This window comes from Dasypus novemcinctus, chromosome 18 (genome assembly GCF_030445035.2).
Source record: "Dasypus novemcinctus isolate mDasNov1 chromosome 18, mDasNov1.1.hap2, whole genome shotgun sequence".
NCBI lineage: Eukaryota > Metazoa > Chordata > Mammalia > Cingulata > Dasypodidae > Dasypus > Dasypus novemcinctus.
Genome location: NC_080690.1, coordinates 25,840,345 through 25,865,855, shown reverse-complemented (window position 1 = coordinate 25,865,855; position 25,511 = coordinate 25,840,345).

Here is a 25,511-nt window from a genome sequence, read left to right as displayed (position 1 = left end):
ACTGATGATTAAAGTCCATGAAATGTCCTTGTATAAAACTAGCCCAGTGCTTGCTTGACCAAGCAACTGGGCACCCTTACCTGGATGAGTTGACCCATTAGCCTAACCATCACAGGTACAAACATCAGCAAAAATATATTATCTCGGCCAAGCCCTGATTAATTGAGCAGATCACTACTTAGACCAAGTCCATAATCCATGCCTCTGCTCTGTCAAATACCACACAGGCACAGAGACACAAACACGCACAAAGACACAGAAAGAGAAAGGGAGGGGTGAGATTCTAGAATAGTCATGATGTAAAATAAGTCAATAAATATTAGCTAATATTTTAATGTATTCTCCTATGCAAAATAGGTTGCAGTATGAAAAGAAATTTGAGTGTGTTTGTGTAATAAATATTTGTTGAATCAATAAATAAATATCACTACTTTTGATGAAGGATGAGACTCTCATTCATAATCAAAGGAAAAAGAGAACTAAGAAATCAGGGCGTTAAACTATAGCTCTCTGAGTCGTTATTTTGACAAAAGAGAAAATGAAACTAAAGTTGCTTGGTACAGCTGTAACAATGGCCTTCTTTGGTCTCATGGACACAGCAGTGAATCTTGACACAGGGTAGGAGATCATCTATTGACAATCCTCACTGATACTAAGCCTTTTTAAATTTTCTGCAGAAAACCAGGATGAAGTAAAAATAGCATTGTATTATACTAAAGCTGACTGATGGGAACAGTTGCATAAAGGTTTCTTGTTAAGCACATCAAATATTACCCTTTGTGAAAATTTGGTTTAGTTTGCTAGTCAGATTAAATTTCATTCACTAGCAGAGGAAGCAATTGGTATTTATTTGTCTGAATGTGCTCTGAGTCTGTCTCTCCTAGACAATGTGGATATTTCTAGAGAGAGGAGGATAGGAAAACCAGGGTTACCCACTTGGGTTATAAATGGTCATCAAGAACCAATAGAAATCGTGTTGCACAATGGAATGCTGTCAGGTTCCTCAGAACTGCCTGCATCTGAGCCATTCTACATTAGCCTCTGTTTTTTTTTTCACTCCCAAATATACAAATCTTCCAACAGTCAATTGCCAAAACATTTTTTTTCTTTATGATAAGCAGAAATTTTTTTCTACAATCTATGTATAACTACATTTTAAAAATGTGAGTACTTTTTTTTTAAAGCAAAAGAATCAGAGGTTTGTGTTTATAAATAGCAATTTTACAGCCCAGAGTGGGTGGACCAAGGGGTTTTGAGTGAGACAGACGTGGTTTTACATCTTTGCACTTTCCCTTGGCAGCCATGTGACACCAGGGAAATTATTTATTTTGATTTAACAGCCTAGTTTCCCTTACTTGCAAACCCTGAGAATAAATAGTACATAACTAATAGTTTCATCAGTATCCTGGTATAGAGATAATGCATATTTAATTCCTGACATCATGCTTGGCACATAGAGAACCTAAAAACCTGAGTTTCCTCTGTCCCTTTTCTCATAATGGATTATGGTTCATATCTGTAGGTAGTTTTGTTTTTTTTTCCTACACCAAAAAAACCCTAACTTGTTTTACTTTGGGAATATTGTATTTAATTTTAAAGTTTTATCCATTTTTCCACCAATTATCAGTATTATCACTGTGTGTCTGTGGGTGTTGACATACTGATTTGTTCTTCCTGTCTTCTACAAAATCAGACATCTACAGTCACAGGAACAATGGGCAAACTAAGAGCAAACAGAGTAGAGGTCCTTGCCTGAGGGTGCCCTCATGTGTTCAGCACGTGGTCTTATAGATCCTGCCCTTTGTACTAGCTCTCCTGGCTGCCCAGAAGTCAATTATGCCTCCTTCTGGATTCTTATCAGATGCATGACGCATCGCTGGTAAGTTATATAAACTCTTCATATGGTCACATTTGGATGCATAAGGGATGGAAGATCCTTGTAAATGTGCATGGAAGTAATCACAAATACCTTCAAAATAAGAAAGTGATGTATTTTTGAGGACAGACACACTGTCATGCTCATTTGAGGAAGACACAGAGATTAAGGTTAGCAACTCACATCCACTCAGATGAATGCACAAATGACTGAAAGTTGTGTTTAGTCAGGAAAAATGAGCCCACAACACGTAGTTCAATAGAGGGAATTTGACTGGGGACATGAGATGCAAAGATATTGGAAAAGTTAAAAGACCAAACAAGGGGTAGCAAGAAACCTGGCTGATAGCAATAATTGGAAGTAGCTGCCACCTCTCCCAGTGAAGGGCCAAGGTCACATTCTAGTACCCAGGGTATGGTGCCACCTCATGGGAGCTTGAAACCTGGGAAGTAGGGAGGGGCTCCCTGTCTGGGAATATATGGAATAATGGAAAATCCACCCCCCTCATCAGTGATGTCTCCCAAAGCAGAGAAAGAGAGAAATGGGCTACCCTCTTCCCTACCCCACTCTCCAGTATCCTGCCAGGGCTTTCCAGTGCCTAAACTGAACCTGAAGGAGACTTGGTGAATGTACGTGCAGGGGACAGAGCAAGGCAAGGGAAGAAAAAGAAAATGTCAAGCCAGCTGGCAAAAGATGTTCAGTTATAATCAAGGGAAATGTGGGGAAATTCCTGTGGTAACTAAGCTTAAAGGACGCAGCATGTCAAGGAAAGGGGCCTCATGGAGGAGTTACCCTGTATTTCCACCCTGCACACCAGTTATTATTCTCCTTGAGCTCACTCCAGGAGGGCAGAAAGTATGTTTGCGATCTTCGTTTCTTCTCTCTGGTTGCTGCTAATGCCTCCCTGGCTTGGTCTGCTGGTCTACAGTCTCCTTCCTTCAGATTTCCTGTCTCCAGAGTGTGGATGAAGCCTCAAATCTGGCAGAGCACCCAGGATAAGAAATTAGTTCATTTATAACGCATATAAATATGTTGAATAAACAATTTTGTATCTTCTATGGGGTCTATTACACTTGAGCTTGAGAAGCACTTATTAATAATTTTTTGGTTAGTAACTACTTGAAACACTCTAAATTAGCATTTCAAAATATGGCTGGGTCCAAAGGGCAGAGGGTTGGCAGGCAGATGAGGAGGGAGGCTGAATCTCAACATTCCTTCCGAAAGTTGAGGTTTAGAGAGGGTTGGCTTTGGCATCTTCCCTGGAAACTTATGTTTGGATAGCTGTCTAAGTTTAAATCAGTTCTGACTTTGCCCAAGATTCAGTTATAAGATGTTAAATTAGCATGATGCTGTTGGAAACAGAACTACCTGGGCAAGGAGTCAGAAGATGTAGGTTTGGTGCCAAATGACCTTGAGCAAGCTGCTTACCATTGCTGAAGTTTGGAAAGTAGAATAGTGGAAATGGGTTAGTGCGTGTGTGTAGGAGGGTAATTTAGTCAGAGCATAAACTGCAAGTCTTCTGTTACAGTGTATGTTAACCCTGCCTGCCTTGTACCCATGCATTCAAAAACACATGCAAAGGACACAGAGATGTGCATTAACATGTGACATTTGCAGCAAGCAGTTATCAAATCAAGTTGATCATACCAGCCGTGGTCTGCAACCTTACACTCTTTTCCTACATCTCTCATGAACAATTAGAGGAGTCAGCAAATCTTTACAATTTAGTGGTGAACCTCATAATCTTTGGGGTCAGACAGATCCAGGCACCAATCCCAAGCCCACATCTGTGTGCCCTTAGGAACATTATAAAGCATTGTTGAGCCTCAGTTTCCTCATCTGTAAATTGGAAAACTAATAGGCCCGACCTCAATGCTGTATACACTGGATGAGGGGAAAATGCATTCAGGCTCTCACCACAGCGCCTAACACAAAGTCAACCTCCATCAGTTCAGGATGTTATCATAATGTGAATTACATTCAAGCTTTAAGCACTGAGGTTGTTTCTCTCCATTCCCTGGTCTTTATCCATCTACCCGTCTCTTCTGAGTAATTCTGACTATGGTGATGACTCCTTGCTGCTCCCTAGCTCTAACATAGGACATTTTATTAGTCCTCTGTCTAGCCTTCAGTGAGCCCTATCTTCAGTCAGCTTCTAACTACTTCTCTCTCTTTTCCAGGTGTATTAGGTTGGCTCCTTAAAAGTAGTCATCAAGTAAAAGATCCTTAGGACTGTTATTTAATCAAGAAGAACTGTCAGGAAAACATGAGAGGAGAGTGGGGAGCAAGGAGAAAAGGCCACTGCACAGTGTGGTATCAGGCTTCCAGGGAGGGAAACAGCAAATCAATCCAACTGGTGAGCTCCGAAGACAGTGTGGACTCCATATACAGGTGTGCAGGGAATCTGGCTCTACAGAAAAATTAGAATAATTATCCACAACAGAAGGCAAGATAACTGACTGCATTCCTTGGTGGCTGGTGAAGGACCCCCAGGCTCTTGCAACTCTCCATGTGTGAACACAGTGTAGCCACTGACAGCCTGAAAGCAGGCTTCCTACCAACAGGCACAGACGTTAGCTGTTGGGAGTGAAAGTGCACTTAAAACTGCTGTGCAGAAAAGGGGTCAGGTGAATAGAATAGGGCAGAGCACTGACAGGATCTGCCATAGCAAGAATCAGCACAGCCAGTAGTTTTCCATGTACACAGTACTTTATACCCTTTGTACTTTCATCCATCATTTCATTTGGATGGGCAAGGATCACTATTCCCAAATGGCATATGGTGAAGTTAATCTCTCTTAACATTTGTGTATATGTACATGCACACATACAGACATAACAATGTTTAACTTTCTGTTTAATAACTTGATCTGTGATATTGGGTCTTACTATGGAGGTAGGTCATTTATTGGGAACTGCACAAAGTTATCTGTGCTATATTGCTTGGGGAAAAAAGAGCAAAAGAAAAATAAATAAAAGCCTTCGATAAAATGTATTTTTATTTAAAATATTGAAATCCCTATTGAGTCACGACAGCCTTAGTCGCCAGAAGTTTGCAGAGACTGGTAGCATGGAAATGGGAAGATCCCAAAGGTGTGAAAAGGGAACTCGTTTCTCTCTAGGAGAGAAGGAACATACTTTTTTTTTTAACAAGAAGGCACAACAGACTTGCTGTAGTGGCCCATATTAGAATCTCTTCTCAATAATATCACAGCCACTATTGATTTGCAATTACATGTATAAACAGCTGGATAGAGAATACCTGGATTTCTGCCATATGTTCCTCTCTCTTCAACTCCTGCTGATCAGTTGAACCACTCACAGCTAGTGTGGCTCGAAAATAGATGTGGATATAATGGACCTTGAAGTCCCCCATTTATCAGTTGCTAGAATGAGGAAAAAATTGAGAAAACACCTAAAGCCCTGATGTGGATTGATTCTGACATGCAAATAAAGCAAACGGCAATAATCGGGGTTGTATAAAGCTCCTCTAGTCATCACCCCATCTTCCCTTACGGGAAAAGAGAACTAAACAGTGAGGTCTTGCTCCCTGGCTCCTGGAACCCCAGCCTGCCTTTCTTTTCATCTGAGTTAAGACATTTTGGTTGCCTGGATACAGCTAAGCTTGTGAAAAATATGTCACTGAGCTGCTGTCATGATGGCCATTTTATTACCATGATTTATAAATGGATTATCTGTGAAAATGGTTCTGGTTTTAATCATGCCCCCTGCAGGAAGAAGCTTGTTCTCATTGGTTTGGTGCAATGACGGGGTCAGCTACCCTGACAATGGTTGGCAGATGCTGTACTGCAAATGATAATCCATCCTCCAGAAAGAATTAGTAACTTCTAATAGCATTAGCGTCAGGTTGTGTATTCTGCCTGCCCCCTCAATCTTATTTCAGCTTCCTTCTTCTGAGGCATCAAACTCTTTAGTGTCCCATCCTCTTATCCTCTATTCTGTTTCAAAAAGGAAGCAGTTGACAATAACAAATTGTTTCTGCAATGTCCCACATATGGGTATCAGCTTTTGATATTTCACAACAAATGGATTTCAAATGGAGAATGGAGGAAGATGCACAATTTCTTCTCTTTTGTGGTTGGACAAGAGGAAGGCAATGTTTAACAGATGTGCCTGGAATTGACTATAATATTGCTCTCAATCTGTTGAGTCCCTACTACAGCTTTATCTGTACTGTTACTAGTTCTCAAAAGCAATCCTTCAAGGAAGGGATTGTCTTCTACACTTAGTCACCAAATGTTAAGTGACTTCGCAAAGTGATAGGAGTGAGATTCCAACCAGGTCCAAAGCTTCGCTTATCTTCACCATTCTAATAATTCCAAAGTTTGTTCTATAGAGCATTAGACCTGTAAGATCTCCAATTCTCTGCCCTCTTCAAAAAATAAATTAAAAAAAGAAAAGAAAAAGAGAAGATGAAATCTCTGGAATATAGTTTTGAGAATTCACTGCACATTCAAATATTCTTGAAGTTCTGGGTGGTCCTATTTTCCATAATTTTGTTAAATTGAGCTTTTCCCAAAACCTAGTCAGTCATGTAATATGTGTTTAATTAAAATCCACTAATAGAACCTGAGGAAAATGTCTTGGGAAAAGCTCCACTAAATCAAGATTCAGTTGCCTATATTTATAGATTTTTGTTTCCTTTGGTCAAATTTGCTTACATTTCCAGGATTTTGGTGATAGGATAATATCATAATATCAGAAAAATCCATGGAACCTAGCATTTTTTCCTCTTTTCCTTTTCAATACCCTTTTCCCCCTCCTCTCCAGTTCCTTATCCTACTGGCCCCCCTCCTTTTTTTTTTTTTAAAGGTACTGGGGATTGAACCCAGTACATGGTACATGCAAAGCAGGTGCTCAATCACTGAGCTCCACCGGCTCCATCCACCTCCTTCTTAGGTCTTGAGACCATCTTCATCACCCACACCTTTAGTTGAGCACTGATAGTATGCAATGGCCATGCTTTTCCTCCCTCATCTGAACTACTTTATGGAGATCACAGAGATGAGATATTTTTTCTAAGTTCACAGAGCCAGAATGTGGCTGAACAGATTGTCAAACCTCAAAATTACTTCTGAATCTTGGCCATCAAATAAGAAGAAAGTTGTGCCTAGGCATTGTCTACTTCTACTCTCTCCTTTGCACCTGAAAAATTGAGTTCCTCAAGTATTAAGGTACAAGAGTCAAGTGTCAGAGTGAAATAGCATCAGAACCAGGGTTAGAACCCAGGCCCTCTGATCCTCAGGACAGAAGTTTCCAAAAGGACCTCAGTGATACTTCTGACAACACATCAAAAAGATTTTCTACTACCACCTTCTCATAGGAGTTCAGATACCTTGTGAATCAGGTCACCTAGCATGCAATGTACTCAGCCCCCTAATGCATTTTGTAACTAAATGGAGACTCCATTTTTAATTAATGAACAGTGATTAGCATATCAGTTGCTATAACTCATTACGAACAAATTGGACCAAAAATCTGACCATATGAGCATGAAAAAAACACTATTAAATTTCTATTTTTACAGAGATTCAATTCAATTTCTAGTTCTACTATTAAGTAACAAAATTATCCTTTACTAAAAGATTTAGCTTGGAATCAGTATTAAAAACTGCCTCTAGCCTATACTTAGCATTTTCTTCTCATCCCTGTGGAATTATCTGGTCACTTGAATGGTGATAAAATAATACCAAATGAGCCTTATATTCAACTATACGAATTAGTCAATATAAAATTTATTTAATGTATTTTGAAATTTGAACATTTGCTATATTTAAGATTTCCTTTAGCGAAGATAAAATGACTAGAGTTATGCCCCTTTTTAGGAAACACGTACATGCAAATCTGACTGAAATTGAGACATGCATATTTTCATAATTAATATTTCAATTTTTTAAAGGAGATTAAGTATGTTACAAACCATAATTCTTTCTAGTATCACAAGCTTATTTGTGGATTACTAGTTGTGTCTGCTTCTGAAGGACAGTAAAAGAGACAGAAAAATGTTAATCTGCCCAGACCATTCCCAGAGGATGGCCAGGCCAAAAAAAAAAAGAGTGCAGGTTTGAAACTGTAGCATGATGACAATCAACATGGGACATATTTGGTTTATTAAAATATGTAGCTGGATACAGTTAGATAAAGAGGATATGTGAGTTTTTGAGTCCAGAAATCTGACCTTACAACATCTTTCTTCACTGGCTGTTCTTCCTTTGGTAAAGTTGTTAATCTCTGTGGGCCTTTAGATAGCTTCACCTGGAATTTACAAGGACACTAGAGTTTCCCTTATAATTTTATCTTGTAAATTAATGATGACTGATGTTAACATTTCTAACACATGCTAGAACTCAACAAAGGAAATATGGGAAGCAAACTTGGCCCAATGGATAGGGCATCTGCCTACCACATGGGAGGTCCGTGGTTCAAATCCCAAGCCTCCTTGACCCAGGTGGAGCTGGCCCATGCGCAGTGCTGATGCACGCAAGGAGTGTCCTGCCATACAGGGGTGTCCCCCACGTAGGGGAGTCCCACACACAAGGATTGTGCCCTGTAAGGAGAGCTGCCCAGTGTAAAAGAAAGTGCAGCCTGCCCAGGAATGGTGCCACACATATGGAGCGCTGAAGCAGCAGGATGACACAACAAAAAGAAACACAGATTCCTGGTGCTGCTGATAGGGATAGAAGCAGTCACAGAAGAACACACATGCAGCGACTGGACACAGAAAACAGACAACTGGGTGGAAGGGGAGAGAAATTAAAAAAAAAAATCTTAAAAAAAAAACCACAAAGGAAATAGATGTTACATTATCATGTCATCAGTGTTTGCATAAATTTGGTGTTTATTACATGACCAGATTTCGTACCTAGTGGTTAGACAGTGGGGACAGAAGTACCTATGGATTGAAAGTCTAAAGGTCTTTGGTGATGTCTGTTCTTTATGGTTGGATGGACAATTGATACATACCTAAGGAAATCCAGATATATTTACTTTATTCATAGGCTGTAATCACATTGGTGCTAATCAAATTGAAAACACTGCATTATTTTTAAGCTATTACAATTACTTGTGAATAAATCTATTATTTATGAAACCATGCTTGTTACAGAAAATTGTCATGGAATAAATTAAGCTGAAAATGAATGGCCCTCAGCAGTTTATCACATTTCAAAAAGAAGAAAAGCAGAACAGTATGTTAAAATATGAGTCAGGTGTTTAGGCTATACAGTCTGTCAAATCACCAAAGTTCTTTGATTTTCAACCTGCTTACCTGTCAAGTGGCGCTAATAATAATATATATACTACTAATTTATAGAGTGGTTTAAATAATCGTACACACATACAAAACCACTGTTTGGAAAATATTAATTGTAATTAAAGAGTCATGAGACACTAAGTTGAGAGAAGTGGTTGTGTTCTCAAAATAATAGCATTTAAGTAGAATATCACACTAATATTTCCCATTTGCTGTTTGTTAATATGACAATCATATCCTCAAGAAACAGAATCCTTAAAATTTAAAAAAAAAAAAGGAAGAAAGAAAAGAAGACATTGAAGATCAGTACCGGTGTCACCATCATGAAGTGGTGTCTAATCAAATGTACTACAGGCTGACAGGTCCATTTGCATATGACCTGACAGTTGGCTCAGAAGTTAACTGCTAGTTTAAGTCTCAGGCCTGCCTATGGAATTATTGATTCCCCGTATTAAAGTTTATATGCACAGACACCAATATTTAATTCCCCAAGAGAGTATTATGAATTTGTTCATTAAGATATTAGCATTGGTTCATTGGATTATGAAATATAAGTTAAAATCTTAATGCTTCTGGAAAGAACTTCAATCTTTCCAAAGGTAATGGATCTGACACATAAGGTAAACCTATTGTTCTTATTTTATTTTCTTTCCATATTTAATTATTTTATGGCTTCAACAATTAAAATTAAGCTGTTTTAACATTTTGTTTTGTTTTCTATGTTGTTGTATCTATTATCTTTCTTAAATTAATAGAAAGTCAACCCTTTGAGAAAAGTGTGTGGGGAGCCAGCAAGAGTTTCTTGAGAACCCACGATGTGCCAGGAATGGAGAAAGACACAGTATAGACGTGATCTCATGTAATCTTCACAGCCATCTTGTGAGATGCTAGAATTCACTTATTTGGCAAGTCAGTAAGCTGGGACCAACCTGCCTTGACCAGGAAATGGTGGTAGTGCTGCTATTTGAACACAAGTCTTAGGGATTGTACCCCAGTCTTTCCACGGTTGTTCTTTTGGATGATAGAGATCATAACTCCTCTTCTTTTTAACTTGTTGGTCATACAGAATATCTAGTTCAGTTTTGTCTTATGGGGTGTCAATAAATGTCAGTTAATGGTGACAAAATGGGACTGGATCAATGAAATCACCATTAAAGATTGGCTTTGTTTAATTGGTGAAGTTAATGAGAAACCAGAGTAAAAAATCAATGTATCAGCTCTTCTCTGAATGAGAAATTCAAGTAGGAACTTGGCAATCATACAGAGGAAATTCTTTACCTAGAATGATATAGTAGTGTTCTCTCTTCAGTCCTTCTCTCTTATTTCTTTCATCTATAGCACCAAGTCTATCCTTACATCATTATCAACATAAGTTAATGATGCTGATTCCTTCCTAAAGGTCACTCTACTGAAGGTTACTGGGATAGATGCCTTCCTGGTCCAGAGAATCCAGTGAATCTAAGAAACCTTGGAGTGGATTCTTGAAAATTGTCTTTCATATCTTGATGGGCTGCAGGTTCCTGTCATCTGAAAACTGAATTTTCTGTTATAGTGTCAGAGTTAGTGTTTATTGTCAAAACGATCAACACATTGGCTGTCTCTGCTTCTGATTTATTTTGAAATATAAGACATTATTTCTGAAAGTGCTGCAGATGCCACACAAGCTGATACTTTGAACACACACATACACATACGAACACACATACATACAGAGAGAAGAAATGCAGGTTTGTTTAGTGATTGCATTCGAATAAGTGTTTTATCATGTTGAAAATCTTTTAAGCAGTAAAACTTTTCTTATACTCATTAAAATTGCAGTATGAATATATGGGAAATGTATTTTTGCAAATAGGATTATCGTCTATTCCTGGAATGAGGCTGAATTCTTGCAAAGTCAGTATAATTATACAGAAGGCATATATGAATATAAGGAACTATGATTATCCAAAACCTTTGAAGATTTCTAAACAACACGTGCACACATCATTCTGTGGCAACACAGAGGGGGCAAATTATATCTTACAATGAGATGGGAAGACAGGGACATGTTAATCATCAAAAGGAACAAAGGGTAAATGAAACAGCTCATCCCCTCTCTTTGGCTATGTGTGCTATGAAAGTCTAACACCTAAATTGTCTAACTGGGCCAACTGTCTTAGTTAAGCACCATGACCTCCCAGTGAACCCCACCAATTTAGACCTTAATTCCCATTGTTTTGATCTCTTCTCTCTTTTTTTTTTTCCCTGCTCTTCTGAAAAGTCTGGCAGTACAGATGAACGTGTACTATAGTGACTACGAGGTCTGTAGAGCCCACTCTGAAGTCAAACAAAACCTCACTATATTTGTGAGCTACTTAAACATATTTTAAAACCTTGACTTTTAACAATGTCTCTTTCTTGAGTTCAAAATTATAAAAAAAAAACCACCCACCCACTCACTCCAGATAAATGACTAAGTTAAATTCCAAACTTGTTTTACCTCTGAATCTTAGGTTTTTTGTCTTTTTGTTTGTTTTTGTTTTATGGTAAAGTTGAATAATGGTACCTCATAGAATTACTGAGATATTAAATGAGAACATCAGTGTAAAGCCCTAGCATGGGGCTTGGCATGAACAAGGACTCGTTAATGATAAGAGGTAGCAGTAGCAGAGGTAGTAATATGAAAGTGGTAGTAATATGAATATTAATTTTTTTGTATACAACATTGTTCTTTCCATTTATGGATAACCCTGTTTCTATCTTCGAGTTCCTGACAGAAGGAAGAAACCAGAGTACAGAAGGTCCCAGAGCTCTCTCATAAACCAGCACATTGTTTCATAACAACGAGTGAGTATTGGATACAGAAAAACCGTATGGTTGAGAGAAGGCCAGGGTGTCTACCTCTTGTTCAACATCAATACTCCTCATAGTAGTCTCTTTTAAAGATTGCTTTCTTCTGTTCTCAGCTGATGTTTTGAAAATGTTCCCAAAGACAAGTTTGAGTAGTCTTTTTAAGACGCCAGGTGTCTGACACATTTTTTCCTGTCCATGTAATACTGAGCCAAAAAGAGAAAATTATGAAATACTTACCAAGTATAAAAAAGAGAGCCTATGAGATGAAAGCTTTAGAGGACATCATTCAATAAATTATATGGTACTCAAAGTAGGATAATTGAAATGGTGAGGAATTAAAAGTCTCATACTACTGGAAGAATATTTAAATGCTTGTGGATGGTGAATTTAGTGATAAGAAATCAGAGAGGACAAAAAAGCCAGCTTCAACCATGTGCTACCTCAGTAAATTCATTCATAGTTGTTATTAATCTGGAAAACAGATTGTTGCAATAGAAATTAATTGGGTCTTCTACAAGAAAGAATGTTCTAAACTGACAGAATTTCCAAAGATGTTATATGTTACCTCAGAAGCAGGAAGACTCCGTCAATGGAGTTATTCAAGGAGAAGTGAATTATTCACTGCTCACACATCCCTCAAGAGAAAAAGTTACAAATGGTGAAGGGGAAGAAGCAAACTTTCAATACCAAGATGACCTTGAATATAGGTCTAAACAGTTTGAATCTCCTGAGTGTTTGTGAGGCTATCTGGCAATCATAGTAAATCCTTGTGCTATAATTTTCCAGTGAGATCAAATGGAACTGCATTTTCAAGTCCTAATTATAATTCTAGACTCATGGAATTTAAGATCTGGAAGGGACCTAGAAGTTTTAGCAACTTGGCTGTGTGAGACATTAAGTTGAAAAGGAGCTTGGGAAGCGGACTTGGCCCAGTGGTTAGGGCATCTGCCTACCACATGGGAGGTCCGCAGTTCAAACCCCGGGCCTCCTTGCACCATGTGGAGCTGGCCCATGCGCAGTGCTGTTGTGCACAAAGAGTGCTGTGCAACGCAGGGGTGTCCCCCATGTAGGGGAGCCCCACGCGCAAGGAGTGCGCCCCATAAGGAGAGCCACCCAGCATGACAGAAAGTGCAGCCTGCCTAAGAATGGCACCACCCATATGGAGAGCCGACACAACAAGATGGCACAACAAAAAGAAACACAGATTCCCATGTTGACAATAACAGAAGCAGACAAAAACGACAACGCAGCAAATAGACAGAGAACAGACAACTGGGGTGGGTGGGGAGAGGAAGGGGAGAGAAATAAATAAATAAATCTTAAAAAAAAAAAAGAAAAGAGAGAAAAGGACAGCTTGAGGTTGTTCCAGCCCTGCAAGATGGCCAGCCTGATCCATTAATAATGCCTGCTGTGGGCCTGGGATAAGATAAGCAGGAAGAGTGAAGTGTCTGTTCATGGGGCATCTTTGCCCAATCTGTGCTCCTCGCTTCTTAAGAGAGGTTCAGAAAATAACAGAGAGGTCCTAAAGGACAAATGACCAGGTAATGGAAGAGAACATAAGGTTTCCCTCGTGATATATTATGACTAAATTATCTCTATGCAACATTTCTGCCTACCTTTTGTTAGCTCTTTCTTCAATTTGTGTACCCCATATGTACATAATCTGATGCAAGAGCACTTGCTTATCTGATACTTAAAATGAATTGAGTGCTTCTCTAAGCATTTTCCAGTAGTTAATTCCTTTGATCTTTATGACAACTCTATGAGCTATGTTATTGTTTCCATCATTTTCATTTACAGATGAGAAACTTGGTTCAAATCTTACTAGTACCCTGGTAAGCAGCAGAACTGGGATTTGAACCCAGGCAGCATAGTCTCTCAACAGGCTGCTTTCTCAGCACAAAAAGTAAGTGATTAGTGATAGCCTCCTTACCAAACCTCAGAGAGTTCTCTGAGTGTTCTAGGAGGATGTTTTTTTCTGGGTATTTTCAGGGTTATACTATCCACCCAAACTATCAGAAAAACAGATGTCTAAAAACCCCTTTAAGACTGCTGACTATTGTCAAAATAACTTTAAGAAATAAAGAGAAATGAAATTCCCAGCTTCTCCATGCCAAATAAAGACTTCTTTCATGCAGAAACAAGGCCAAAACCAACACTAAATTTCTTTTAGAATTAATGAAAGTAGATGTGGCAGAATGGTGTGAACCCACTCTTTCAAGCATTCACTCATTTCCTTAAAAAGAACTTCTCTTTTTGACCCACTATGCTGTGAAACTTATTTTTTAAAGTTCTTCAAAGAAATTAGCAAAATAAGCAGTTTACAATAATAGAAAATTCTTTTTAAAAAGATGCATGCCTTAACCACAGCATTCCTCTAAATGGCCTGCAACGTGGTAATTACAAAGAAACCCAGGTTTTGTTAAGTATAGGCTTGTAATGAAAGAAACATAGTCATAAGACTAACTGCAGCTGTTGAGGAAAAAAAATAAATAAAAGGTTGAAATAATAGGGTGTACTGAAAAAGAATGAGAGAAATAAGTCTGCTCATAATAAGACTGGTGGACCTGTGCCAGCAAGTCAAAGGAGGAAGGGTCCCAATCAAGCATTACCCTCTGAGGATACATGTCCTCACATGAGGACAAAACAGCCTCAACTTTATCAGGACCAGTGGGCAAGTCAAACACATAGGTAACTCAAGCCTGGAGTAAAGAAACAATCCTTATTCATAGAGAATGGTTTCAAGGCTAAGAGAAATGCACATTATTACCAGAATCATGATGGATTTTTAAAAAGGGTGTCCCAGGAAGAATACCGAAGGACCAGAGGAACTCAATAGGGACACAAATTCCATCATCTTGAAGAAGGACAAGTTAAAATTGGCAGGGGATCCAGGAAGATCTAAGAATGATATTGAAGGGTAGGTGTGTTTACCTGCAATGGTCACTGAGGCTTAGACATATAACTGAGGAGAGGCTTCCCTTTATCTCTCGTGGCTGCAGATATCTTGGTGTTCTTTTCTCACACCATCTGTCCTTCCTCTCATTCTCATCTCATCTGTCTGTTTCTACAGAGTACTTATATTTATCAGCCATTGCTTGTTTTTGTATATATTAATTTGTCATTCGTCTCCCTCTCCCACTAGAAAGTAGCATAGCAAGAAAGCTAGAACTTTATCTTATTAATTTCTATTTCCAGGCCCAAGAACACTGCTTGGCATGGAGTAGATTTTGATATTGTTCTGATGACATTTTGAACCACTGAATGTCCCTTACAGCATGACCTTCTTTGGGAACTTCCTCAAGTACAGAGTTCCTGATTTCAGGATAGCCAGGATTCTATGGCAAGAGCTTGAGGACCTTGGAGGAACAGCAGTCTAGGATCTCAGGGACCTGGCTGAATATCATGTGCAAAACACAGGCAAGCAATTCCAGGTGGGATTCACAGTCAGCCTGATCTGCCGCTCCACCTCCTTCTTTCAGTCAGTTAGCCAATGTTTCTTGGGCAGCTATGATATGCTGTGTGACAGAGAGTAAGGAAACAATGATCAGCAAAGCCCAGGCGCTCTACTCAAGAAACTTGTGGTCAAATGAAAAAACAAGGGAAGGAACAACTATAAAACAGGGAGAATTGGGCAATTTGGGGGAAGGGCTGATTCTGGGGAGCATCCCTAAGCTACCATAATTAAGGCTTCCAAGAAACTCATAAGAAAGGAAAAGCCACAGGGCCTGGACTGAGGCCCAAATAATGAGTAGAAAAATCAGCTATCTGAACTGTGGGAAATAAGGAATGACAAGTTATGAAAGATGAAGTTAATTTCTTATTTTCTTTTTCTTTTTGAAAGGTTATAGAGTTAGTATATGATAAAATCAAAGTCTTTTTAAAATCTAGAGCTGTGCTGTTCAATATGGTAGTTATACACATGTAATTATTTTAAATTAAATTTGAATTAATTAATTTGAATTAAAATTAAATTAAAATTTCTGCTCCTCATTTTATAGCCACATGTGGTTACTGGCTAACACACTAGACAGCACAAATATAGACCATTTCCATAATCACAGGAAGTTCTATGGGATAATGTTGGCATAGAATGTTTTGCCTTCCTTTCCATGTTTACCTCAGTAGCACCAGAAGTTACATTTCTATCTTATCGTCTGCTTCTAAAATAAATACCATTTCTTACAAAGGCTTAGATATTTTTACATTTTCCCTTAATAATCTCCATGACTTTATTTTCCATTCCAGACAAGAGGGGGCACATGATCCCCCCAATAAACCTTTTGATTTTTGAGTTTGTGAATATACTGGTAGAAAGTATGGCAAAAGACTACAAACTGACATTTAGTTCTCCATTTTCACAGTCGTCATTATGTAAAGCATGGTAGTAATGAAATCTAGATGATCTTGGAAAATCTAAGGATACTAGTGTTCTTGGCCTTTTTTTACTCTGTGTTAGGAAAATAGCCCTGGCATATTTCATCTGCCAGGAGCATTGCAACTTGTAAATGAAAGCAGCTCCAGGAAATGTAAAACTGTCAGTTATCTAATCATGCCATCAGCTAGGAGGGAGAGAAGAGAGGGTTAAACAACACGAAATCTTATTAGATTGCATCACCTTGCTCTAATAATGGTTTGCAGCATTATCATCTAATGAACTTGTCTTAAAATATTTAAAAAGTTACTAAAGCCTCAAAGTTTTAGGTAGTTGTTTACCCTAGATATTGTCATGTGTAAACATTAAATTGTAACAATTGCTTACTCATTATCATTTCTATCATTTTGTTAAAATATATTATTACAGGACATGCTGAAGTAATTATCTTAATCATAGAATCCCTTAAAATTAAAATTCACAATTTGCTTTGGTAGAAAAACCACAGACTATGCTCTGCAATCCAGCAGCCACATTCCCAGAACTAATGCTTATATGTGGGACCTGTTACCTCCTCATACTGAGCCTCATTTATTCACAAAGGATACTTTTCATCTAATAGGCCCATCCTGAGTGCCTATTTCCCTTTTGTCCATCCATAGCTAAATGCCATTTATGTTTCTTTGCTTAGGTAAGGCTTTTCTTTCAAAGTTGGCAATAATTGAGATTTAATCTCAGGGTTGGTAGGACTCCTCTTTCCTCCTAATATAGAATGTGACAGCTGGAATTAAAAATAACAATGTTTTATCACCTCCATCTTTCTATAGAGTAGAGACCAAAGACCCAGTGAAATTCAGTACCGTGTCTAAACCACAGCTGATTGCTGACACTCTTTAGTAATGCTGGGCAGTCCATCCAGTGTCCTGTTGTTGATGTCCCAATGGGGGGTAAATTCCTCCCAGGTCTCATTATTAGGAAAGACATTCTTCTGATACTTTCATTGTCCAATCATCTGCTTAATGTCATCACTGACCTGTCAGCGGAGAGCCAAGAAATATCCCTGAGCATACATAGTGGTTGTGGTAGTTCTGGGTATGGGAGGCTTCTCATATTTAGTGTTTTGTTTGCCGTACACTGTGTCTCTGTCTCTCCACCAGGAATGAGGCAAGAATTCTACCTATTCAGCCTATGTGATAAATGGGTAGAGGGTCCTGGCTGTAAGCTTGTTTTCAGTAAGCAGAATCAATTAATGATAGTGCCTTAAAGGGTACAAAAACCTCTCTACCATTCAGTCTCTTTTTCTAAATCACATCTTAATCTTGGCTTGCAAGAAAATTTCAGAGAAGTGGGGGTACAGACCAGAGATCAGATGTTACTATTTCTGCATGCTATAAGGTATTAAAAATATAAATAAAGGGAATTTTGACAGATGCTTAAATGGTGTTATTACATATGAATACACACACAAGTTGTTTTTCACTCACTAATCATTATTTTATTTGTTCATGCATTCACTCATTGATTGTAGTAGTTGTAATGGAAGAAATAACAGTAATAGCTAAATAGGTAAACCCAGGCCCTTACTCTTACAAAGCTTTTAAAGACCTTATTATGTATCAGTCTTCTCCTAAGCAACTTATATTGAAGGAGTATAGGGTTTGCTCATTTATATTTCTAAAGTTGAAATCCAAATATCTCATACATTTTTTTTAGAGTCTAAAGAAAGAGGCTACTAGGGTTTTTTTGAAAAGCATAGACATTTAAATAATTTAGGAGTTTATCGGTAATGAGACCACATAGAGCTAGTAATATATACTCCAGCATAGGGCACCGTTCTTTCATTCAGGTTGATTTTAAGTAAGTAGATAGGACCTCTAACTTTGTAGTTATTTACTTCCTGATGGAAAGCATCACAAACTCCACAAAACAATGCATTGTTTTTTTAGCAGCATTTTGAATAATTATCATCAATACGTACAAATTGTTTTCTCTGATTTAGATATGAGAAGACATTTTGAATTCCTGGAGTTTGGGATTGCTAACTTTTTTAAAAAAATAGAGCATTTTGGAGATGCCTTGAAAAATGGAAATGTTTACTAATACAACCAAACTAGCAGTGCAGTGTCAACTATAAAATGATACTATATGTCTGAGGTTTGAACTATTAAATTTTGTCTCCCTAAAACAGAATTTATTCCAATAGCAGAATCTTTAATATTAATTTTTACAACAAATATTTCTTTGGTGTGGTCTTTTTTGCATTCCATTTCTTTTCTTTTATGCTGCAAGAAAATAGGAACTTTTTCAATTAAAAAAGAAACCACATGGCACACTTCAATGAAGGCAGAGATAAGGAACATACTCTATAACTTGTTGGCTATATGGCCATGAAACTCTTAGCCTTGGTATTTCTATTTAATGTATGTAAAGTGGGGAAAATAACCTCTCACCACCATCACAAGTAGGGTTGCTGGGTTTGGGGGAAGGGAAAGGGACCACAAGACATTCAGTTACATTTGAATTTCAGATAAAAAAAATATACATTTTTTTTTAGTTTAAGTATGTCCCAAATATTTCACAGTAAATGTTACTTTCCATCATTTATCTGAAATTTATTTTAACTTGCAATGTGAGTTAATGAGAGTTATTTGAGAGAACATAAAGCAACTGACATTAGTTTTCTTTCTTTCTCCTTGGATATTAGTATGCACTGTTATGACAGTTTGAAGTTCTTTTAAGAACCCCAAAAAGAGAAAGATTACGTTTTTTAACTAATCCATTCCTTTTGATTGGACTATATCAGTTAGACATGACTCAAGTTGAGTCTTGCCCTCTTGCTGGGTCTGATATAAACAGAGACACAGAGAGAGAAAGACATATATAGAGAGGAAGCTGCCATATTATATTGATCCTGATGTGTGAGAGAGGGGACAGCAGGAAAACAGAGAAACGTTGAGAGGCTGAGAGAGGTTCCAGAGTCTGGAACCAGCAGGGCGCAGGGGTACAGAAAGAGGTCCCCGAGGGGAATGGAGAATCTCCAGAGGAAATGAGCCATATGCCTGATAACTCACAGCTGAGCTCAGGAAGAAATGGAGTAGCTGAGATTGAGAGAGGAGGCCTGGTAAAAGACTAGCCCTATGCCTGGTTGCCCACAGCTGAGCTCTGGTAGACTATAAAGCAGTGGTTCCTTTTTGTTCCATGGACCCCTTTGCCAGTCAGGTGAAAACCACAGACCCCTTACTAAGTCCACACTATATTGCATATTATTTAATAAATATATAACACCTGCACTAACATGACCTCACAAGAATATTTTTTTTTTATTTCCAATTCAAGTTCATGGACCCCCGTTTAGAATCCCTAGTCTAGAGGGAAAGCAAAGACGTTGGCAGAGCTCAGTGGCTATCTTGCTTTGCCACATAGCAGGACCCTGAGAAGGCTTCTCTGTTGATGCCTTGATTTGGACATTTTACAGCCTCAGAATTTTAAGCTTTTACCCCAAATAAACCCCCTTTTATAAACATCAATACATTTCTGGTACTTTGCATCAACAGCCCTGTGACAAACTAAGACAACTACCAAAGCAGTGTAGGAGAGCAGATGTAGCTCAGTGGTTGAGTGCCTGCTTCCCATGTACAGGGTCCTGGGTTCAATCCCCAGTACCTCCTAAAAATAGCAAAAAACAGTGTAGTGTTTGTGGGTATAGTCTCTGGAGGCAACAGCCTGGGTTCAAATCATGTCTGTCTATTACCAGCAGCATTAACTCAGATTACTTATTTAACCTCTTGGGATTTCAATGTCCTTATCTTTAAAATGGAAATAGTAATCGTATTAACCACATATGGTTATTGTGTAAGTTTAATATAAGTTACTTTATGTAAACTGCTTAGATCTGCTGTTTACATGAGCTCTTATTAATATAGCTAATATGGTCTCCAGAGTTGGATCAGAATAGACACTGAGTATATTGAATGAATAGGAGAGGGACTAGGAGTGGGAGATTAGGGGATGGGTAGAAGACTGGAGGACAGGAAAAAAGAAAATCTTTACCTAAAGCACCAAGATATATTAGAGGAAACAAGAACTCACCCAGTTATGAATAATAAGCACACTTTCTACTCCCAAGTGGGTAGGTTAGGTTCTATAAATGACTGGCATGTTGTTATTTTTTCCAAGAGGATTAGCATCAAAGTTGATAGAAAGAAAGAAAGAAAGAAAGAAAGAAAGAAAGAAAGAAAGAAAGAAAGAAAGAAAGAAAGAAAGAAAGAAAGAAAGAAAGAAAGAAAGAAAGAAAGAAAGAAAGAAAGAAAGAAAGAAAGAAAGAAAGAAAGAAAGAAAGAAAGAAAGAAAGAAAGAAAGAAAGAAAGAAAGAAAGAAAGAAAGAAAGAAAGAAAGAAAGAAAGAAAGAAAGAAAGAAAGAAAGAAAGAAAGAAAGAAAGAAAGAGAAAGAAAGAAAGAAAGAAAGAAAGAAAGAAAGAAAGAAAGAAAGAAAGAAAGAAAGAAAGAAAGAAAGAAGAAAGAAAGGAAGAAAGGAAGGAAGGAAGGAAGAGAAGGAAGGAAAGAAGGAAAGAAGGAAAAGAAAAGTAAAGCTGTATTTATTCCTAAATAAGTACATTGGGAAAGGATTTATCTCTTTGTTTATGTGAAAATAATGAAAAGATGTGCTGAGCTGACACACTTCAGGAATAAATTTGAAGGGAATTGTTTCATTCAATTTCACAAAAGGACCTTAGGGAAGGAGAACTATTCAGTAATTAAGTCACTCGTAGCCCTTGCACAATGGCAGATCTATGTAGATGTCACTTGAGGGAATGTGATGACTGCTCTCCCTTGGGAGTGCTTTGCTTTGGGGAATCTGAAGTTTTACTTAAAGAGGTCATTTGCTCCATAGATTCTAAGAGTGATTACAGCAGTGACAGGTTTTTCTTGTTATTGTAAGACATGTGGCACACCTTTCATTTATTCACATATCAAGCCAAATTGGTTTTGTTCTGTGGATGTAGGTAGATTTTGAATGCTTCAGAATAGGGATTTCAGTTATTTTTAAAAGAAAAGAAAGAAAAAAGAATGGAATGGAAGCTAGTGCTATTTTTATGTTCTTTGAATCCAGCCACCAGTTCTGAATATTAATAACATTATCTATAGGACAAGGAAGGGACCAACTGGTCAGTAAGTAAATGGTTTGAAGAATGACACAAGGGTCTCACTGCACAGTGTAAGGCTAGGTATCACAGTGCAAAAATTACACAGTCAGTCACATGTGGATGGGGTGGAGAGGAGGGTGACAAAAAGATTGGCAGTGAGTAAGGATTGATAATCTAGGAAAAGAAAGAAAGGAATAGTAGCTAGAATGAATAACTGAGAGATCAAATTTTCTCTCCCAATGTTGGAGATGTGGTAGGGAAACATCTCCAGTTTTTCCTATCAGGTAATCGAAAGAGGGTATGAGCAGGCACGCTAAGTGCATTGGCAGGGCAGACATTGTGTTTGCACTTCTCTTGCTCATCCACTTTACTGGATAAAGAAATATTCAATAGGAGTGATATTGCTGGAGTTGGAACATCAGCTCCTAGAGTCAGATGAGCTCTGCTCAATACGAGCTCCAATATTTAACACCTTGGAAAATTTAGAGTGTGCCTTGATTTCCTCACCTGTAAAATGATGACTAAATATAGTTGTTATCCAAAGAGAATTGTGACAATATTTCAATAATGTGTTCTATGTACTTAACACAGTGTCTGGCACAAGGTAAACCCCTAAATAACTTTAGTTGCTAAGACTACCCTCCCTGTTATTTAAATTCCTACCACTTGGCAGAGCATCCTTCTCTCCTGTACCACAGATAACAGATTACCTTCCAAGAACACTCAACTTGGCTGCAACATTGCAGATAACTCATCAGGGCAATCAGATCTATACATTACTGTATTCTCATTGGGATAACTATTCATAATTGATAATTACAATATGAATGAAAAGCCAAACAAGTGTTTACAGAGAAGGGTAGTGGCAGGTATATGTGGGGAAAAAGACTCAGTAGCTGGAGAATTGTTCATACAGGAAGATTATTTGAATCTATCACAATCACAGGGCCATGTTTTCCAATTCTGAAAATGGATATGTGTTGATCTACGCACTTGAACTTAGTTAGCCTGATGGTTTTCACTTGGTGAAAGAGCTAGTTTGCGAAACAAAGGAAGTCTGTGGCTAAGGAACAATGCAAAGCATATGATGTGTGAGAAAATCAAAGATTTAAGGGAGAATCTTGCAGTCTACAAATCAACTATATATCAGGGTGACATGCTGAATCATGGCACACCATCACCTCCACTGTCATCTCCACCTTTAATACATGTCTTCTGGGTATCTCTGTGCCTCTGATAATGTTCAGGACACACTTCTCTTATATCACCAACCCAATATGACTTTATAGTAGTCTGTTTATATGTGGGTTTCTTCCCCAAGAGCTATTGAGGGATATTATCAGGTTTTTGTACTACCTGGTAAGCCCTTGTTTACTATCTGTGATTGAAAAAGGACCTCTCTCTCAATCAAAATTATGAACTGCATTGGTCACAACCAATAACAAAGTCATAAAATTTGTATTAATGACCATAGCTAAGAAAAAGAGATGTTATTAATTCCTTTTAAATATGTCAGAAAATGCTGAAGCTGAAGATTTTCACCTTTGGAACAAGAACTTTGATGTGGGTAACTTAAAACCTGCACGAGACCTCTGCAAGGGGATGAGGGTATATGTATATACAATTTAAGCACCTTTGCATTAAAGCACCCTTGAAGTCATTAGAGTTTAAACCAGGGTGTAACCTCATACACAACTCCTCAAAATCCATTGTAATATTAATTCAATTGCTGATTAGGATTATGGTTGAATAGAGATCATATACAATTTTTAAAATTTTCTTAACATTATAAGTTTGAAAATTTTGTAAAAGATTTATAGCTTGGCTATTATAGATTGGAAAATGATTAATTTTAAAAGCATAAAGTTGCTTATCAAACCAATCTACAAATTCATCATATTTTTAGAGCACAAAGAGGAAACTTAACTTCTATTAGCTGTAGAAAATAACAACTATATTCTAACATTTTCCTTAGTCCGACAATAAAAGCTATAAAGTTACTCAGTTTTTCCTTCTGTCAAGGACAAAACACAAAAAAGCAATATATTTATTTCAGACAACTGATGATATTTATAACCTCAGCTACGTTTAGATTGGCTTCATTATAATTTTATCCTCAATTATCCTATATTACATTATGTTTAAAATTTTAAGCTAAAATCTCATTATTTTGGAGACAAGCAAGACATGAATTCTACATCAAAAATGAAAAATATGATGGCTTAGTGACATGTCTGCTATTGAGAAAGGACTGCAATATTTCTCTACCATAAATATAAGCAGCCCATATTTTAGTAAATGAGAATTTTGTATGGAAATGGCTGTTTGGTTAATATATAGACCATCCTTGTTTTATCTAATTTTTATTTTTTCCTTAAGCCATTTGGTCCTCAAATTTCCCTCTATAAAAATAAAATATCTCAAATTTTATTATTAAATAATTATCAAAAGTTCATTTGGAAATACATAACTGAGAAGTGGCAAAATGGTAAGAATTCAATTATTCTTCTATTTTATTTAGACTTTTTATAATTTTACACATATAACTTATTCGCTTGTCAAAACTTTATATTATTAAATCTTTGAGAAAATAATTTTATATATGTACCTTATTATTTAAATAGTTTTAATTTTTAAAATCAATTCTACTTTGATCCTATTATTCGGTGTATAAGATTTTATAATTGTTCTATTGTCATTCAGCTTCTATAAGACTTACAAAATAATGATTTATTTAGTTAACAAATTCTCCTTTGAAACCTTGCACAGAAATATTATTAGAGCAGTTTTTATCTTAACTTGCAATGGCTAAAAAAATACTGAAATTTTTATGCCCTGTAAATTGTTATTGCATCTGGAAGCAGACGTGGCTCAAGCGGTTGAGCCCACTTACCACATAGGAGGTCCAGGGTTTGGTTCCCAGCGCCTCCTGAAAAAAACAAACAAACAAAAAATGAACTCAGGGAAGCTAATGTAGCTCAGAGGGTGAGAGCCAGTTTCTCACACATGAGGTCCCCGTTTCAATCCCCAGTCCCTGATAACTAAAAAAAAAAAAAAATTGTTATTGCATCACTTACAAGCAACTTTAAGTTAAATATTAATCAAATCTGAGCATTTTTTTATTTTAGAAGATTTTAAGTTATATACATTTATTTAAATAAATGTGATAGTTGACATTTTACTACCATTTTATTTGTAGAAAATAAAACAAATTGTTTAGAATACAGTCTGTCTTTGAATATCTTCTCTTCATTAATTTTATGTGCTTTAATATATCTTCTCTTTAATTGCCCTTTATCCCTTCATAAATTTGAAGATAGTTTGCACTTTGGGTTTTATTAGTAATAGTGGTTCTTTTTACAGTTTGTTTTATAAAATAATAGTCAAAATTAATTTCTTAATTGTCAAAGTTGATATTTGATTACCTGTTTTCCCTCTATGTATTAAATAATTTAATTAAGTGGGAGGTGTAACAACTTAGTGTTAACTAAATTTTGGAATCAGAGATATGTTTTGTTCCAACCTCTCTGAGGTATACTTTGCTGACTTACTTAAACTTTACTAACTTTTTTTCACTTGAATAATGTTAATAAATCTTCTTACCTTAGAGGGCAGTTGAAAGGATCAGATAGTATGATATATGTTAATTACTTAATACACAGAGTAATATAGTTGAATGCTTTAATGATTAATCATTATTATTATGATCAAAATCGCCATCATATTTAACATTAACTTTTCCTCTTCCTATCTCTTAAAATCTATTTTTTATTTGGTTTTTTTTAGTTTTGTTTTTACATATGATCAGTAATTTAAAACCACAGTCACACCTTTGTGGTATTTGAAACCTTGAAAATATTCCCTTTCATCCACATCCTTGGAGAGCCTCTTTTCCTGATATAGCCACACTAATTGAAATTGGGTAATGCTAATTCTCTGAGAAAAGGAGTGTTACCAGATTTTATCTAGGTTCTTGGCTATGCTGCAGAAATGAATTTCAAGAGCATGCCCG